Source organism: Sminthopsis crassicaudata, chromosome 4 (assembly GCF_048593235.1).
Source record: "Sminthopsis crassicaudata isolate SCR6 chromosome 4, ASM4859323v1, whole genome shotgun sequence".
NCBI lineage: Eukaryota > Metazoa > Chordata > Mammalia > Dasyuromorphia > Dasyuridae > Sminthopsis > Sminthopsis crassicaudata.
In genome coordinates, this window is record NC_133620.1 from 78,378,603 (window position 1) to 78,399,203 (window position 20,601).

The 20,601-nt window shown below is 35.4% G+C and overlaps 1 long non-coding RNA gene across 1 annotated transcript in view; it reads left to right on the forward strand.

Annotated features, from left to right (window-relative positions):
- The first annotated feature begins 6,455 nt into the window (after window positions 1-6,455).
- Window positions 6,456-20,601, forward strand: part of LOC141565510 (uncharacterized) — a 39,759-nt gene continuing 25,613 nt past the window's right edge. The window contains exon 1 of the long non-coding RNA XR_012489044.1: window positions 6,456-7,080. This is a non-coding gene — a long non-coding RNA (uncharacterized LOC141565510). The remainder of the gene's footprint in view (window positions 7,081-20,601) is intronic.

The window sequence follows — 20,601 nt, forward strand, 5'->3', positions numbered from 1 at the left end:
AATACCAAATGGTTTTGGTGACTGCTGCTATATAATATAGCTTTAGATCAGGTACACTTAGACCACCTTCCTCTGAGTTTTTTTTCATTAGTTCCCTTGCAATTCTTGACCTTTTATTCTTCCATATGAATTTTGTTGTTATTTTTTCTAGGTCATTAAAATAGTTTCTTGGGAGTCTGATTGGTATAGCACTAAATAAATAGATTAGTTTGGGGAGTATTGTCATCTTTATTATATTCGCTCGGCCTATCCAAGAGCACTGAATGTCTTTCCAATTATTTAAATCTGATTTTATTTTTGTGGCAAGTGTTTTGTAATTTTTCTCATATAATTCCTGACTTTTCTTTGGTAGATGGATTCCCAAATATTTTATACTCTCAACATTTGTTTGGAATGGAATTTCTCTTTGTATCTCTTGCTGTTGCATTTTGTTAGTGATATATAAAAATGCCGAGGATTTATGTGGATTTATTTTGTATCCTGCCACTTTGCTGAAATTTTGAATTATTTCTAGTAGCTTTTTAGCAGAGTCTTTGGGGTTCTCTAAGTATACCATCATGTCATCTGCAAAAAGTGATAGTTTGATTTCCTCATTTCCTACTCTAATTCCTTGAATCTCTTTCTCGGCTCTTATTGCCGAGGCTAGCGTTTCTAGTACTATATTGAATAGTAATGGTGATAGTGGGCAACCTTGTTTCACTCCTGATCTTACTGGGAAAGGTTGCAGTTTATTTCTATTGCATATTATGCTTACTGAGGGTCTTAAATATATACTCCTGATTATTCTAAGGAATAATCCATTTATTCCTATACTCTCAAGAGTTTTTAGTAGGAATGGATGTTGGATTTTGTCAAATGCTTTTTCTGCATCTATTGAGATGATCATATGGTTCTTATTAATTTGATTATTAATATGGTCAATTATATTAATAGTTTTCCTAATATTAAACCAGCCCTGCATTCCTGGAATAAATCCTACTTGATCATAGTGTATTATCTTGGAGATGATTTTCTGAAGTCTTTTTGCTAATATCTTATTTAAGATTTTAGCATCAATATTCATTAAGGAGATTGGTCTATAATTTTCTTTCTTAGTTTTTGATCTACCAGGTTTAGGTATCAGTACCATGTCTGTGTCATAAAAGGAGTTTGGTAGGACTCCTTCATCCCCTATTTTTTCAAATAATTTATATAACATTGGGGCTAATTGTTCTTTAAATGTTTGGTAGAATTCACATGTGAATCCATCTGGCCCTGGGGATTTTTTCCTGGGGAGTTGATTAATAGCTTGTTCTATTTCTTTTTCTGAAATGGGACTATTTAAGCAATTTATCTCCTCCTCTGTTAATCTAGGGAGCCTATATTTTTGGAGAAAGTCATCCATTTCACTTAAGTTATCAAATTTATTGGCATAAAGTTGGGCAAAGTAACTCCTTATTATTTCTCTAATTTCCTCTTCATTGGTGGAAAGATCCCCCTTTTCATTTGTAAGACTATCAATTTGATTTTCCTCTTTCTTTTTTTTGATCAAATTTACCAAAGGTTTATCTATTTTATTGGCTTTTTCATAAAACCAACTCTTGGTTTTATTTATTAATTCAATAGTTTTTTTTACTTTCAATTTTATTGATTTCTCCTTTTAATTTTTGTATTTCGAGTTTAATTTTTGGTTGGGGGTTTATAATTTGGTCTTTTTCTAGCCTTTTAAGTTGTAAGCCCAATTCGTTAATCTTCTCTTTCTCAATTTTCTTCAAATAAGCCTCTAAAGATATAAAATTTCCCCTTATTACTGCTTTAGCTGCATCCCAAAGATTTTGATATGATGTCTCATCATTATCATTATCTTGGGTGAAATTGTTAATTGTTTCTATAATTTGCTCTTTCACCCAGTCATTCTTTAAGATGAGATTATTCAGTTTCCAATTACTTTTTGGTCTATTTACCCCTAACTTTTTACTGAATGTAGCTTTTATTGCATTGTGATCTGAGAAGAAGGCATTTATTATTTCTGCCTTCCTACATTTAATTTTGAGATCTTTATGTCCTAATATATGGTCAATTTTTGTATAGGATCCATGAACTGCTGAGAAGAAAGTATATTCCTTCCTATTGCCATTCAGTTTTCTCCAAAGGTCTATCATACCTAGTTTTTCTAATGTTCTATTTACTTTTTTAATTTCTTTCTTGTTTGTTTTGTGGTTTGATTTGTCTAAATCTGAGAGTGCAAGGTTGAGATCTCCCACTATTATAGTTTTACTGTCTATTTCTTCTTGCAGTTCTCTTAACTTTTCCTTTAGAAAGTTAGATGCTATACCACTTGGTGCATATATGTTTAGTATTGATATGGCTTCATTATTTATGCTACCTTTCAGCAGGATATAGTTTCCTTCCTTATCTTTTTTAACGAGATCTACTTCTGCTTTTGCTTGATCTGAGATAAGGATAGCTACCCCTGCTTTTTTGGCTTTACCTGAAGCATAATAAGCTCTGTTCCAACCTTTTACCTTTACTCTGTATGTATCTCCCTGCTTTAAGTGTGTTTCCTGTAGACAACATATTGTAGGGTTCTGCTTTTTGATCCAATCTGCTATCCGTCTCCGTTTGATGGGATCGTTCATCCCATTTACATTTACAGTTAAAATTACTAATTCTGTATTTCCTGCCATCGTATTATCCCCAGATTATACTTTTTTCCCTTGACCCCCCTGATCCCCCTCCCCGATATTTGATTTACAGACCCCCCTTGTGACGCGCAACCCTCCCTCTTTTTTTTTTTTTTTTTTTAGGATCCCTCCCCGCTCCCTCCAAGTCCCTTCACTTATTCTCCTTTTCCTTTCCCCTTTTCCTCTCCCCCCTTTTAATGAGGTGAGAGAAAATTCTCTGAAAAACAAATATGTTAATTATTTACTCTTTGAGCCTCTTCTGATGAGAGTAAGATTCACACAATGATTCTCCCCCTCACTAAGTTCCCTCAGATATGGTGTATTTTCTATGTCTCTTCCTGGGATGTAGTTTCCCTCTTTTTATCACTCCTTCCCCTTTTTCTGAACCGACCTCCTTCCCTTTACCACACCCCCCTTTTTTTCTTTTATATCAGTAAAAGCAAATTATCCTTGAGTATTTTTTATATACCCACAACAGAGTTACAGTTCTCAAGGGTTCTGTTTACCTTTTTCTGTTTCTCTTCAGTCTTGTGGATGTAGATCAAACTTTTTGTTTAAGTCTGGTTTTTTTCTTAGAAACATATAGAATTCCTCTGTTTCATTGAATGACCATCTTCTTCCATGGAAAAAGATGCTAAACTTAGCTGGGTAGTTCATTCTTGGTTGCAGTCCTTGATCTTTTGCCTTTCGGAATATCAGGTTCCAGGCCCTTCTATCTTTTAATGTGGAGGCAGCCAGATCTTGGGTGACCCTTATTGTGGCACCTTGGTATTTAAATTGTTTTTTTCTAGATGCTTGCAGGATTTTCTCCTTTGTGTGGTAATTCTGCAGCTTAGCCACAATATTCCGTGGTGTTCTTTTTTTAGGGTCTATTTCAGAAGGAGTTCGATGAATTCTTTCCACATCTACTTTCCCTTCTGTTTCTATTATCTCTGGACAGTTCTCTTTGATAATTTCCTGTAAAATAGAATCTAGGCTCTTTTTTTGGTCATAGTTTTCTGGAAGTCCAATAATCCGCAGATTATCTCTCCTAGATCTATTTTCCAGGTCTATAGATTTTCCCAGTAAGTATTTGACGTTGTTCTCCAGCTTCTCATTTTTTTTGTTTTGTTTGACTGATTCTTGGGTTCTCTGTGAATCATTCATTTCTATTTGTTCCATCCTGACTTTTAAGGAGTTATTTTCTTCTTTCACAGTTTTTAGTTCTTTTTGTAAATGCCCAATTTCGTTTTTAAATGAATTATTTTGCTCTATTGAGTTTTTTTCCATTTCCCTAATTTTTTTTTTTGAGAATTATTTTCTTTTTCCAATTCAGAAATTCTATTTTCTTGAGACTTTTTTATCTTTTCCAATTCAGAAATCCTACTTTCCTGTGTTTTTTTAACCTTTTCTAATTCACTAATTTTGTTTCCCTGCATCTCCTGTGAATTCTTTATTTTTTCCAACTCCAATTTCAGGACATTGTTATTCTCTATCATAACTTCTCTTTCCTTTCCCCATTTTTCTTCGATCTCCCTCAATTTCTTAAGAGCTTCTTCTAGGAGAGAGTTATGTGATGGGGGGCAGGAATCGTTCCCCTTTAGGTTGTTATCTGATTCTCTGCTGTCAACTTCCTCGGGGTTGGACACCCGCTCTTTCTCTGTATAGAAGGAATCTATGGTTTTTCTAGCTTTTTTGCTCATACTTAGAAAAAATCTTTTGGGGTCTGTCCCTGGGGTAGGAAATTATTTACTTCTTTACCAGCTTCCTCCCAGACCGGATGGATGCAGCGGCTCCTGAGCCTGAGCTAAGAGAGAGCTCTGGGAGAGAGTTCCCCACCCCCTCCCTGGAGGTGCCTCAGAGGTGATTAGCACTACTGTGCTTCGAGGGCGTAGAATAGTGAAGACAGCAAGAAGCTCAGCCTATGTGTCCTGGTGGGGAGTGGGTGTCTGCAGCAGGTGACGTAAGAAGCCCCTGCGCTCAAACTGGAAGTGTCTGCCAGAAACCACGGTCCCTAGTTCAAAGGTTCCGCTTCTCTGGGACTTCCTGGAGCTGAGTTCCACTCCCTCCAGCTAAGCTAGGCAGTTTGTGTTGCCTTGGGCCGTATCCACCCACTTGTCAGTCTCTTAACTATTCTCAGGAGGTAGCTGAGGCCACACCCCCTGGTGCCGTGATCTGTGCCTGAGTCACCCCCAGGATCGGGGAAAATCTAATCTGAGTTTTAAAATATTTTGGCTTTCTCTTCTGAACTGCTAAATAATTAGCAGAGAAGAGCTAACAGCCTGTGCCAGATTCCTTTACCTCAGTGGCTTCTCTGATCCCAGAGCCCCTCCCAGCGCAATGGGCGCAGTGTGCCCCTACCCCACCGTCTGTGCTGGTCTTTCTTATTCCTCCCCTGAGAACTGACCTTTCCTGTTGAAACTCCAGATTCTCTTCAGCTGGTAAGTCGTGCTTCCAGTCCTTGTGGTATCTATCAGTCCTGAGCTAATTTTGAGACTTAATTTATCTAATTGGTTGTGAGGGAGTGAGGACGTTCACTGAGTCGTGTGTTTCCTCTCCGCCATCTTGGCTCCGCCTCTCCTGAACCATATATTCCTAAGGAACTTCAGAGTTCCCTAAAACTGCTAGAGAAAGCAGAAATACTCAGCTGTCATATTGGGAAATTCAGTCTTTGAATGTAAGTTGGGTTAGCAAGCCTCAATTTATATTTCTAACATTCATTAAAAATATTATCCCAAATGAGTTTGGGCTGTTTGTATTTTTGTTTTTCTTCCCAAGTTATTTTTACTTTCTAAATCTGATTTTTCTTGTTCAACAAGAGAACTGTATAAATATGTACACATATATTGTATTTTAGATATACTTTAACATGTTTAACATGTATGAGACTGCCTGCCATGTAGGGGAGAGGGTGGAGAAATGGAAGGGAAAAATTGGAACAGAAGTGTTTGCAAGGGTCAATGTTGAAAAATTACCCATGTATATGTTCTGCCAATAAAAAGCCATTTTATATATATATATATATATATATATATATATATATATATATATATATATATATATATATTATTCCCAATATCTTACTTACATTGTAACTTCTTTTATATACAACTAAGATATCAAGAATGTATCCATGATTCTGACTTCCTTCTTTTTCTCACACAATTTATCAATTCAAGTGGATTGCTTCTCGCAGTAACTGTAATATATCAATTTACTTTGAGGAATAATATTTTTCAATATATGTAGTTGTTATATAAATTTTATACCAACTTTGCTTAATTTTCTTCCTGCTAAGATTTATAAACTATAGATTCATTTATATAAACTTCTTGAAAAAATTAAAATTCACAAAATGAGTTTAAAGTACATAAATAAAAGATAACAGTTATGCTTTGTTATTCTCTATTAAGAGTAAAAAATGTATAAAACTGGAAAAAATGTTTTGACTCAGCAGCTACACAAAAAGAGGCAACTACTTGCAAGAAGAAATAGACAGTAAAACTATAATAGTGGGAGATCTCAACCTTGCACTCTCAGATTTAGACAAATCAAACCACAAAACAAACAAGAAAGAAATTTAAAAAGTAAATAGAACATTAGAAAAACTAGGTATGATAGACCTTTGGAGAAAACTGAATGGCAATAGAAAGGAATATACTTTCTTCTCAGCAGTTCATGGATCCTATACAAAAATTGACCATATATCAGGACATAAAGATCACAAAATTAAATGTAGGAAGGCAGAAATAATAAATGCCTTCTTCTCAGACCACAATGCAACAAAAGCTACATTCAGTAAAAAGTTAGGGATAGACCAAAAAGTAATTGGAAACTGAATAATCTCATCTTAAAGAATGATTGGGTGAAAGAGCAAATTATAGAATCAATTAATAATTTCACCCAAGATAATGACTGCTGGAGCCCCTTGCCCCACACCCCACATTCCAAGAATTAATAAAAGACCTTGGGTTTGTCGAGTTCTAAGAAATATGCTCAACAAAGCATGAGAACATCCTGCCCCCGAACATCACAAGGACACACATATCTACCACCAGATGTCCTGTAACCGACAAATGTTACCTTTGTTATACGACCCCTAATCATGGAATGTTTTTTCAAAAGATTGCCTAAGTGACCAAGCCCCTATATAAACCCAAACCCTCCTTCAATAAAGTAGCTATTCTACCTTCTGCCAGAGTTGCCTCCGTTTCTTTCTTTTCAGCCCATCCCCAGGCAAACGCCTCCCCCAGCCTCCGGCTTACAGACTGATGTGTGACTTCAGCAGTCCCTAGTTTGAGACCCACAGGCTGGGTCAAATTGGCGCCCGAACAGGGACCTGAAGATCCATATCAGCCCGATTGACGAAGAGAAGGAGAGACGAACCGCCTGGCCAGGCCCACGTCTAAAGACCCCGAAGAGAATCTTCACATACAGGGTAAGTGAACCAATCCGTCGCAATCATGGGCTCCCACCTTTCTAAAGAACAGACTTTCATTAAAGATCTTAAAGAGAATTTTAGGGAACGAGGAATTAAGGTTAAAAGGAAAGATCTTAAAAGAAAGCTTTAGAGAAAGAGGCTTAAAAGTTAAGAAAAATAGAGCTCTGTGTCTGTCTGTGTATGTTTGTCTGCTTTGAATTTTTTGTTCTGTGTTAAAAGTTAGCAAGCTCATAAGAGATAAGAATTCAGCCTCTGTGTTACAGGCTTAGAAAAATAACAGGCTGAATTGTGGAAATTGGAATTCATTCAGAATAGTAATTCTTTCAGAGTGGTCTTAAATCATGGAATATCTAGGCATTCCTGTGAAGGCAGAGAAGTGCATTAAAATGGGCTTGGAAGTTTAGAGAAGCTCTGTTTGGATTCCAGGAGGGAAGAATGTTCAAGGTGAAACAAACTTCTCTCTGGCAGTGGGAGTCCTAGGAAAAGCCTCTAGTTTGCTTTGGTGATTTAAGAGCTTTGTTAAGTTTTAAAAACAATGATTAAGAAATTTGGGAATTGATTATTTTAATGTTACTTAATATAAAATTGTTTGTGATTTTAAACTTTTAATCTGTTGTACCAATTTGTAAGTAAAAAAAAAAAAAAAAAACTTGACTATTTTAAACTGGTGGGAAAGTTTTCTCTGAAAAGCAGATTTTCAAAGCCTGCTAAAGGGGAGTAACGGCATTACAATCTTATCTGCTTAATACCATACCGCCTGGGAAGCTTCTTACTAGTGGCCTTGAAGCACTCAGGCAGAAAAAAAAAAAAAAAATTATTTGGTTTGCTTCTGAAACATTGGGTAATTTGTTATCATTATGGGTTATAAATCTTAAAGTTTAAAGTTTAAAAAAAAAGGTGATTAAAGAAAAGGGACAAGGGAGATTGATTTACAAAAAGCAATTAATAGTTTAAATGAAATCAGAAGAGTTATTGGTTTGGAAGTGTTAGGTTTAAGTAAGTAAGCATTGGGAAGAGAGAGACAGAGAGATGGGACAGGAGAATGAAGGTGATTTAAGAAGGATTGATTAGTGGGAGCAAAAGATTTCAAGAAGAAATCAGTGGGGAAAAGAAGGAACTAGTTGGAAAGGGGAGTCACGGAGAGATGACTGTGAGACAGGATGTGTTTTTACAGGGGGAGAACAGCAGTAGGAAGCTGCAGCTGTTTTTGGTTGAAGAAAGCAAACTGATAAAGGGGTCAAGCTGCTCTTACAAGATGTTAATTTATTGAACATTTCTTTCCTTAGATATATAGTAGTTTTTGTGTTCAAAGAATATGATCAGAAATGTGATATATAGTCTGAAAGGGTTATTTATATAAAAAAAAATGTTTAATTGATGTTTTTAAGAATTTTTCAGATTCCTTTATGTGAAAATAGAAGTTTTAATTAATTGTATTGATGCCAATTATTTACAGGGACTCCAAGTATAATAGTTCTTGCCTTTGTCCTTTTGAAAATGTTTTTGTTATGGCAATATGTAATTTGGGATTTTTCTGTGTATTGGGTATTTTAAAAACAAAATAATTGGTACAATGTTCAACTTATAAAACATCTACTTGGGTATATAAGAATTGTGTGAACATTCTGGGATAAATTTCTTATTGTTAAAAGTCTTACAAAATGTAGATGATCTTTTTGTGACAGGGAAAAAAAAAAAAAAAGTGACCTTGTCCAAGTCACTATCAGTTTGTTAAATTATTTGGGAGCACAGGGACTGAGAATTTCTTAAGACAAATTTCAATTTGTGAAACATGAGATAAAATATTTAGGCCATTTTATAAGCTTAAAAAAAAAAAAAAGAAACTAGATCCTGTATAGGTGGAGGGGATTCTTCAAATTACTAAGCCTAAAACTAAAAAGAGTCTGCAGAGATGTCTAGGATTGGTGGAGTATTGTAGAACCTGGATTGATGAATATGCATTATTAACTAAGACTTTATTAAGTCATTTGTTGGAAGAGAAGCCTGATATAGTTCAATATGTAAATACAGTAAACAATGTGGCTTTAGGAGTGTTATCACAATTAAAGCGAGGCCAGCCACAGCACTTTTGGTACAAGAAAAGTCAGAAATTAACCTTTGGGAATAGTTTAATAGTGAATGTCCTGCACCAGGCTCAATCAATTCTGAATCAAATAGGCCAGGAGGTGGCTAATTGATTCAAGGATTTTAAAATATGAAGCAATACTATTGGAAAGAGATGATTTGGCACTCTCACCAGATCATAACTTTAATCCAGCCATGTTCTTATCTGCTTCCCCTGGGGAACATGTGTCCCTTGAACATGATTGTCCAAATGTGATTGATTACCAAACTAAGATTAGGGAAGATTTGTAGGAAGTCCCTTTGTTGAAAGGCACTGAATAGTTCATAGATGGTTCTTCACAAATAGTTAATGGGAAAAGGAAAAATGGTTATGCTATTGTTAATGGGAAAATTTGACTCTGGTTCAAGCTGGATTCTTGCCAAAAGAGTGGTCAGCTCAAAATTTGTCAATTATATGCAGTAAATCAAGCCCTAAAATTGCTTGAAGGACTGATTCAAAATATGCTTGGGGAATTGTTCATATATTTGGGAAATATGGGAAGAAAGGGGAATGGTAAACAGTAAAGGAAAGGGATTGGCACACAGGGCATTGGTCAATGAAATTTTGACTAAACTTATGTTACCTAAGAATGCTGCAGTGATTCATGTGCAGGGGCACCAAAGAGGAAATTCATTTGAGATAAGGAGAAACTGCTTTGCAGATGAGGAAGCAAAGCGGCCTGGAGAAGAGGAATCTGTAAGTACAGAGGAGATGGTGGAGCAGGCAGATTTAGGCCAAAGCACCTGTTTCACAGCTAAGATCCTCCAATCTGTGGCCCAAGCTATAGCATCCTCCCTCATCATGTAAAGTGGAAAGGGTGGATAAGGAAATTAAACAACAATTGAGTGAATTGGCATTAGAGACACAATTGCCCTGGACCAAGTGCCTTCCCCTTGCCTTATTAAAAATTAAAACAAAACCCCTGAAGAGATGTGGAATTGTCACCTTATGAATTGTTGTATGGTCACCCTTATCCAAAAGGGATTCAAAATTCTTCCTTGTATCCAATATTTGAAACCAAGGATTTGTTTTTAAGGAAATATGTTATGTCTTTACTGTAACATCTGAAAACTTTGCAACTAAACAGGCTTATTGCTCAGACTCCTCCCTTAGGATTTCAACAGTACATGAGTTCTAGCTTGGACACAGGGTCCTGGTTCAAACATGGAAGGAGGACAAGCTGACCCTGAGATGGAAAGGACTGTTCCAGATCCTCTTGACATCAGATACAGCAGTGCTACACAGGAAAGAGAGTGGACTCAGCACATCAGAATTAAAGGACTGGTGGACTCCGAGAGTGTGGACTTCCCAACTGAATGCAGAGAACACACTGAGACAGACATTGAAAAGCAACTGATGAACTGTGCATGTAAAATCTTGATGGCGGTATTGAAACCTCACTATTAGATAAAATATCTATTACTGACACCTCCCCCTCCTACAAAACATCCTCCATCAATCATAAGAGTTCCTAAAACTTGTACCAATAATGTAACTTTTCCTCCTCTGATGAATTGTGTTAGAAAGAAAAGAACCTGGTATGACACTTTATTTGGTGGTGCTGGAACTGGTTTGGGTATAGTTAATTCAATAGACCTTGAGACCTTGGCCAGCAGTCTGCGCAGTGCTGGACAAGATGTTTCTCAAGCTTTGACTGTAAATGCTCAATAGTTGCCCACAATGATCCTACCCCACCAAAATACTTTAAAATATCAAGGCCAATTTCTACAGATTTTTGATGATAGTATTATTACTAGTTTGGGTTTTACTGGAAATATTAGTAAATTATTTAAGTGGACCAAATGCTCTTTACAAAATATGTATACCTAGATACAAAAAGAAAATGCTCAGAGATTGTTGCAATGTGGGATTATATGTTTAATTTACCAGAAGCATGGAAAAACAATGACCTGAAAATGCTATGTGTACTTTTTTTTTGGTGTACTGGAACTATTGTGTATTGTCAAGTTAAGATATGGGCTGTTATGTGTTAATTTCATGTGTTATCTTTTGTCTTACCTAATTACTTTGCTTTACTTCATATATATGGATATCCTAAACAGATCTTTAGTTATGAAGAAACTATTAGAGTCTAATCAGCGCTCATTAAATGAACATCGAATACAGACTCTTATAGCTGCAGGACAACTTATCGAGGCCTCTCATTTAGTAACATCGGATACTAACCACCATTGGTATGATTTCTTATTTAGATCAGGTAGCGCTACCATTTATTTTAATAGTTTAGCTATACCCATAGTATTATTATTACTCTTTCTAGTTATATTATGTATGTGTAATTGTCTTATGTATTGGAAAATGAAATTAATTTACTCTAATTGCACCTCACTAGCTCAGTCCTCTTATTATTTTCGTGATCTTAAGGCCAAATGATTAAGAAATTTAAAATTTCATATTAGGATTATAAGCTCACTCAAATCTAACAGGCCTCAGCTTCCAAATTATGGGAACTTGACCGTTCCATGAACTCTGTATATTTTTGACATGCTAGGAACTAGCCATTCCTAGAGATGTTTGTGCTCCAGAGAAGAGTGGCTCCCTCCCTGGGCATAGACAATTAATAAAGAACTGTCAAGATACAGACGATACGGAACGAGTCAACTAGTGAAGCCCTTCCATACCCCGCACCTGCACAGATGTATGTGCCAAACCCTTAAATAATTTTTTGGTAAAAATCCTTCTTTGTCTATAGACATGATAAGAAAATTAACTAGAATGAAACGAGACAGTTCTTTTGATACAGCTATATCATTGGTTAATTTAGCTCTTAATGTGATAGAGGAAATGCAAATATATCAAATTCAATAGGAGGTAGCTTTTTTAGCTGCGAGCCTACCACAATTTATGATAAAAAAACAATGCTGCTTGGAGGCACCAAGAAAGTTTGGATCGGATAATGTTAAATAAAATCTCACAGTTATCTGATGTAATGCAAATTGTTGTACATCAATAGGCATTGGCCTTTACCTTTGATAAGAGAGAAGGCAAAATGATATTCATAAGAATTAGTCCCTCAAATTCTAACCTCTAATTGGCTGATAAGCCTTTATAAAAGGCCAGGCTTTCTCATACTCTTGCTAGGGGAGAGAAATACGGAGATGGAGATGAAAAACTCATAATGCACTGGCTGTTCCCTGAAAGGCAGAAAGGTACTGACCTCAGCAACACACAAGCACCGGAAGATCATCAGGACTGTATGCTTGATATCCGTCTCAAATCGGCCTGCAATCCATATGGTCATTAGGAATTCTGCCTACCATAGAATAGACAGGACCACCTATGACTCATCGGCCTAACAAAGACAGACAAACTCAACAAAAATTGGTGTTCCCCATAGCTGTTGGTTGCAGTGGACCATCTGACCCTAGGGATAGAAGCCTCTGCTAATTCTCCGCTCTGTTCAGTGCTCTCCTCTCTATGCATAGAATTGAGAAAAATCATAACAACAGGATTATAATAATTAAAATTTCAAATTGGCTAGATTTGATTCTTCTGAATCAAAATGCCTTCCCTCCTATTTTTTAAATTGAAGAAGAGAGACATGCTGGAGCCCCTTGCCCCACACCCCACATTCCAAGAATTAATAAAAGACCTTGGTTTGTTGAGTTCTAAGAAATATGCTCAACAAAGCATGAGAACATCCTGCCCCTGAACATCACAAGGACACACATATCTACCACCAGATGTCCTGTAACCGACAAATGTTACCTTTGTTATATGACCCCTAATCATGGAATGTTTTTTCAAAAGACTGCCTATGTGACCAAGCCCCTATATAAACCCAAAACCCTCCTTCAATAAAGTAGCTATTCTACCTTCTGCCAGAGTTGCCTCCGTTTCTTTCTTTTCAGCCCATCCCCAGGCAAACGCCTCCCCCAGCCTCCGGCTTACAGACTGATGTGTGACTTCAGCAGTCCCTAGTTCGAGACCTGCAGGCCAGGTCAAATGACAATGATGAGACATCATACCAAAATCTGTGGGATGCAGCTAAAGCAGTAATAAGGGGAAATTTTATATATTTAGAGGCTTATTTGAAGAAAATAGAGAAAGAGAAGATTAACGAATTGGGCTTGCAACTTAAAAGGCTAGAAAAAGACTAAACTAAAAACCTCCAACCAAAAAGTAAACTTGAAATAGAAAAATTAAAAGGAGAAATCAATAATATTGAAAGTAAAAAAACTATTGAATTAATAAATAAAACCAAGAGTTGGTTTTATGAAAAAGCCAATAAAATAGATAAACCTTTGGTAAATCTGATCAGAAAAAAGAAAGAGGAAAATCAAATTGTTAGTCTTACAAATGAAAAGGGGGATCTTTCCACCAATGAAGAGGAAATTAGAGAAATAATAAGGAGTTATTTTGCCCAACTTTATGCCAATAAATTTGATAACTTAAGTGAAATGGATGACTTTCTCCAAAAATATAGGCTTCCTAGATTAACAGAGGAGGAAATAAATTGCTTAAATAGTCCCATTTCAGAAAATGAAATAGAACAAGCTATTAATCAACTCCCCAGGAAAAAATCCCCTGGACCAGATGGATTTACATGTGAATTCTACCCAACATTTAAAGAACAATTAGCCCCAATGCTATATAAACTATTTGAAAAAATAGGGAATGAAGGAGTGCTACCAAACTACTTTTATGACACAGACATGGTACTAATACCTAAACCAGGTCGATCAAAAACTGAGAAAGAAAATTATAGACCAATTTCCTTAATGAATATTGATGCTAAAATCTTAAATAAGATATTAGCAAAAAGCCTTCAGAAAATCATCCCCAGGATAATACACTATGATCAAGTAGGATTCATACCAGGAATGCAGGGCTGGTTTAATATTAGGAAAACTATTAGTATAATTGACCATATTAATAATCAAATTAATAAAAACCATATAATCATCTCAATAGATGCAGAAAAAGCATTTGACAAAATCCAACATCCATTCCTACTAAAAACTCTTGGGAGTATAGGAATAAATGGATTATTCCTTAGAATAATCAGGAGCATATATTTAAGACCATCAGTAAGCATAATATGCAATAGAAATAAACTGCAACATTTCCCAGTAAGATCAGGAGTGAAACAAGGTTGCCCACTATCACCATTACTATTCAACATAGTACTAGAAATGCTAGCCTCTGCAATAAGAGCCGAGAAAGAGATTCAAGGAATTAGAGTAGGAAATGAGGAAATCAAACTATCACTCTTTGCAGATGACATGATGGTATACTTAGAGAACCCCAAAGACTCTGCTAAAAAGCTATTAGAAATAATTCAGAATTTTAGCAAAGTGGCAGGATGCAAAATAAATCCACATAAATCCTCAGCATTCTTATATATCACCAACAAAATGCAACAGCAAGAGATACAAAGAGAAATTCCATTCCAAACAAATGTTGAGAGTATAAAGTATTTGGGAATCCATCTACCAAAGAATAGTCAGGAATTATATGAGAAAAATTACAAAACACTTGCCACAAAAATAAAGTCAGATTTACATAATTGGAAAGACATTCAGTGCTCTTGGATAGGCCGAGCAAATATAATAAAGATGACAATACTCCCCAAACTAATCTATTTATTTAGTGCTATACCAATCAGACTCCCAAGAAACTATTTTAATGACCTAGAAAAAATAACAACAAAATTCATATGGAAGAATAAAAGGTCGAGAATTGCAAGGGAACTAATGAAAAAAAAAGTCAGAGGAAGATGGTCTAAGTGTACCTGATATAAAGCTATATTATATAGCAGCAGTCACCAAAACCATTTGGTACTGGCTAAGAAATAGAACGGTAGATCAGTGGAACAGATTAGATACAAAGGACCAAAAATGGGTACATCTATAGCAATCTAATCTTTGACAAACCCAAAGGTACCAACCTTAGGGACAAAAATTCATTATTTGGAAGAAACTGTTGGGAAAACTGGAAATTAGTATGGCAGAAATTAGATATGGATCCACACTTAACACCATATACCAAGATAAGATCAAAATGGGTCCATGATTTAGGCATAAAGAATGAGATCATAAATAGATTAGAGGAACAGAGAATAGTCTACCTATCAGACCTGTGGAGGAGGACGGAATTTTTGACCAGAGGAGAATTAGAGATCATTATTGATCACAAAATAGAAGATTTTGATTACATCAAACTAAAAAGTTTCTGTACAAACAATACTAATGCAAACAAGTTTAGAAGGGAAGTAACAAATTGGGAAAATATTTTTAAAAGGAAAGGTTCTGACAAAGGTCTCATTTCCAAAATATATCGAGAACTGACCCTGATTTATAGGAAACCAAACCATTCTCCAATTGATAAATGGTCAAAGGATATGAACAGACAATTCTCAGATGATGAAATTGAAACTATTTCCACTCATATGAAAGAGTGTTCCAAATCACTACTGATGAGAGAAATGCAAATTAAGACAACTCTGAGATACCACTACAAATCTGTCAGATTAGCTAAGATGACAGGAACAAATAATGATGAATGTTGGAGGGGATGTTGGAAAACTGGGACACTGATACATTGTTGGTGGAGTTGTGAAAGAATCCAGCCATTCTGCAGAGCAATTTGGAACTATGCCCAAAAAGTTGTCAAACTGTGCATACCTTTTGACCCAGCATTGCTGTTATTGGGATTATATCCCAAAGAAATATGTTTTTTTTTTTAATTTTTATTTTATTTTATAATTATAACATTTTTTTTGACAGTACATATGCATGGGTAATTTTTTACAACATTATCCCTTGCACTTACTTCTATTCAGATTTTTTCCCTTCCTCCCCCAACCTCCTCCCCCAGATGGCAAGCAGTCTTATATATGTTAAATATATTACAGTATATTCTAGATACAATATATGTGTGTAGAACCGAATTTTTTGTTGCACAGGAAGAATTGGATTCAGAAGGTAAAAATAACAGTTTACATTCATTTCCCAGTGTTCCTTTTCTGGATGTAGCTGGTTCTGTCCATCATTAATCAATTGGAATTGGATTAGCTCTTCTCTATGTTGAAGAAATCCACTTCCATCAGCATACATCCTCGTACAGTATCATTGATGAAGTGTATAATGATCTTCTGGTTCTGCTCGTTTCACTCAGCATCAGTTGATGTAAGTCTCTCCAAGCCTCTCTGTATTTCTCCTGTTGGTCATTTCTTATAGAACAATAATATTCCATAACATTCATATACCATAGTTTACCCGACCATTCTCCAATTGATGGACATCCATTCATCTTCCAGCTTCTAGCCACTATGAAAAGGGCTGCCACAAACATTTTGGCACATACAGGACCCTTTCCCTTCTCTAGTAGTTCCTTGGGGTATAAGCCCAGTAGTAGTATGGCTGGTTCAAAGGGTATGCCCATTTTGATAACTTTTTGGGCATAATTCCAGATTGCTCTACAGAATGGTTGGATTCTTTCACAACTCCACCAACAATGCATCAGTGTCCCAGTTTTCCCACAGCCCCTCCAACATTCATCGTTATTTGTTCCTGTCATCTTAGCCAATCTGACAGGTGTGTAATGATACCTCAGAGTTGTCTTAATTTGCATTTCTCTGATCAATAGTGATTTGGAACACTCTTTCATATGAGTGGAAATAGTTTTAATTTCATCATCTGAAAATTGTCTGTTCATATCCTTTGACCATTTATCAATTGGAGAATGGCTTGATTTCTTATAAATTAAAGTCAATTCTCTGTATATTTTGGAGATGAGGCCTTTATCAGAAACTTTAACTGTAAAATTTTTTTCCCAATTTGTTACTTCCCTTCTAATCTTGTTTGCATTAGTTTTGTTTGTGCAGAAATTTTTAATTTGGTGTAATCAAAATGTTCTATTTTGTGATCAATAATGGTCTCTAGTTCTCCCTTGGACACAAACTCCTTCCTCCTCCACAAGTCTGAGAGGTAAACCATCCCATGTTCCTCCAATTTATTTATGATTTCGTTCTTTATGCCTAAATCTTGGACCCATTTTGATCTAATCTTAGTATGTGGTGTTAAATGTGGGTCCATGCCTAGTTTCTGCCATACTAATTTCCAGTTTTCCCAGCAGTTTTTGTCAAATAATGAATTCTTATCCCAAAATTTGGGATCTTTGGGTTTGTCAAAGATTAGATTGCTATTTTTATTCACTATCTTGCCCTGTGAACCTAACCTATGCCACTGATCAACTAGTCTATTTCTTAGCCAATACCAAATGGTTTTGGTGACTGTTGCTTTATAATATAGCTTTAAATCAGGTACACTTACACCACCTTCCTCTGACTTTTTTTTCATTAGTTTCCTTGCAATTCTCGACCTTTTATTCTTCCATATGAATTTTGTTGTTATTTTTTCTAGGTCATTAAAATAGTTTCTTGGGAGTCTGATTGGTATAGCACTAAATAAATAGATTAGTTTGGGGAGTATTGTCATCTTTATTATATTTGCTCGGCCTATCCAAGAACACTGAATGTCTTTCCAATTATTTAAATCTGACTTTATTTTTGTGGCAAGTGTTTTGTAATTTTGCTCATATAATTCCTGACTCTCCTTTGGTAGATATATTCCCAAATATTTTATACTATCGACTGTTATTTTGAATGGAATTTCTCTTTGTATCTCTTGCTGTTGGATTGTGTTGGTAATGTATAAAAATCCTGAGGATTTATGTGGATTTATTTTGTATCCTGCGACTTTGCTAAAATTCTGAATTATTTCTAATAGCTTTTTAGCAGAGTCTTTGGGGTTCTCTAAGTATACCATCATGTCATCTGCGAAAAGTGACAATTTGATTTCTTCATTTCCTATTCTAATTCCTTGGATCTCTTTCTCGGCTCTTATTGCCGAGGCTAGAGTTTCTAGTACTATATTGAATAGTAATGGTGATAGTGGGCAACCTTGTTTCACTCCTGATCTTACAGGGAAAGGTTCTAGTTTATCACCATTACATATGATGTTTACTGAAGGTTTTAAATATATGCTCCTTATTATTTTAAGGAATAGTCCATTTATTCCTATACTCTCAAGAGTTTTTAGTAGGAATGGATGTTGGATTTTATCAACTGCCTTTTCTGCATCTATTGAGATGATCATATGGTTTTTATTAATTTGATTATTAATATGGTCAATTATACTAATAGTTTTCCTAATATTAAACCAGCCCTGCATTCCTGGTATGAATCCCACTTGATCATAGTGTATTATCCTGGGGATGATTTTCTGAAGTCTATTTGCTAATATCTTATTTAATATTTTAGCATCAATATTCATTAAGGAAATTGGTCTATAGTTTTCTTTCTCAGTTTTCGATCTACCTGGTTTAGGTATCAGTACCATGTCTGTGTCATAGAAGGAATTTGGTAGGACTCCTTCAATCCCTATTTTTCAAATAGTTTACATAGCATTAGAGTTAGTTGTTCTTTACATGTTTGGTAGAATTCACCTGTAAATCCATCTGGTCCTGGGGACTTTTTCTTAGGAAGTTGGTTAATAGCTTGGTCTATTTCTTTTTCTGAGATGGGACTATTTAGACTACTTACTTCTTCCTCTGTTAATCTGGGCAAGCTATATTTTTGAAGGTATTCTTCCATTTCATTTAAGTTATCGAATTTATCAGCATAAAGTTGAGCAAAGTAGCTCCTAACTATTGTTCTAATTTCCTGTTCATTAGTGGTGAGTTCACCCTTTTCATTTTCAAGACTATCAATTTGCTTTTTCTCTTTCCTTTTTTTAATCAGGTTTACTAAGGGTTTGTCTATTTTGTTGGTTTTTTCATAAAACCAACTCTTAGTTTTATTAATTAATTCAATAGTTTTTTTACTTTCAATTTTATTAATCTCACCTTTTATTTTTTGAATTTCAAGTTTTGTGTTTGGGGGTTTTTAATTTGTTCCTTTTCTAGCAATTTTAGTTGTAAGCCCAATTCGTTGGCCCTCTCTTTCTCTATTTTATGCAAGTAGGCCTGTACAGATATAAAACTTCCCCTTATTACTGCTTTGGCTGTATCCCACACATTTTGGTATGATGTCTCATTATTGTCAATTTCTTGGGTGAAGTTATTAATTATGTCTATGATTTGCTGTTTTACCCAATCATTCTTTAGTATAAGATTATTTAGTTTCCAATTATTTTTTGGTCTGTTTTCCCCTGGCTTTTTATTAAATGTTATTTTGATTGCATTATGGTCTGAAAAGGATGCATTTATTATTTCTGCCTTACTGCATTTGATTTTGAGGTTTTTATGCCCTAGTATATGATCAATTTTTGTATAGGTTCCATGAACTACTGAGAAGAAAGTATATTCCTTTCTGTCTCCATTTAGCTTTCGCCAAAGATCTATCATATCAAACTTTTCGAGTATTCTATTTACCTCTTTGACTTCTTTCTTATTTATTTTGTGGTTTGATTTATCTAATTCTGAGAGTGCAAGGTTGAGATCTCCCGCTATTATAGTTTTGCTATCTATTTCCTCTTGCAGCTCTCTTAATTTCTCTTTTAAGAATTTAGATGCTGCACCACTTGGTGCATACATGTTTAATATTGATACTGCTTCATTATTGATGCTTCCCTTTAGCAGGATATAATGCCCTTCCTTATCTCTTTTAATTAGATCAATTTTTGTTTTTGCTTGATCTGAGATGAGGATGCCTACTCCTGCTTTTTTGGTTTTGCCTGAAGCATAATAGATTCTGCTCCACCCTTTTACTTTTAACCCCTGCTTATGCTTTTCCCCTTTCCTTCCCTTTTACCCTCCTATCCAGTATTAAACTGGTGAACACCACTTGCTTTTCACAGCCCTCCCTTTTTAGGATCCCTCCCCCACCTTAAAGATCCTCCCCTTATTTTACCCCTTTTAGTCGAAATTACTGTATTCCCTTCCCCTTGGCTTACTCCTTCCCTTTCACTTTTCAATGAAGTGGAAGAAGTTTCACCATAAATTGAATATGTCTATTGATACATGCTATGTTCATCTCCCTCATTTCTTTCTCTCAGATATAATAGGTTACCTTTGCCTCTTCATGAGATGTAGTACCACCACTTTACACTTTTTTATGATATAATCTCCTTTCCACCACTAGTTTCTAAGACAAATTGTATATATGTTCTTTACATATTTTTTTGATAGAAGTATAGTTCTCAAGATTTCTTTTTACCTTTTTAGAAATCTCTTGAGTTCTGTATTTGAAGATCAAACCTTTTATGTAGGTCTGGTTTTTTCATCAAAAATAGATGGAATTCATTTATTTCGTTAAATGTCCATCTTCTTCCCTGGAAAACGATGCTCATTCTTGCTGGGTAAGTTATTCTTGGCTGCATACCAAGTTCCTTAGCCTTTTGGAATATCATGTTCCAGGCCCTGCGTTC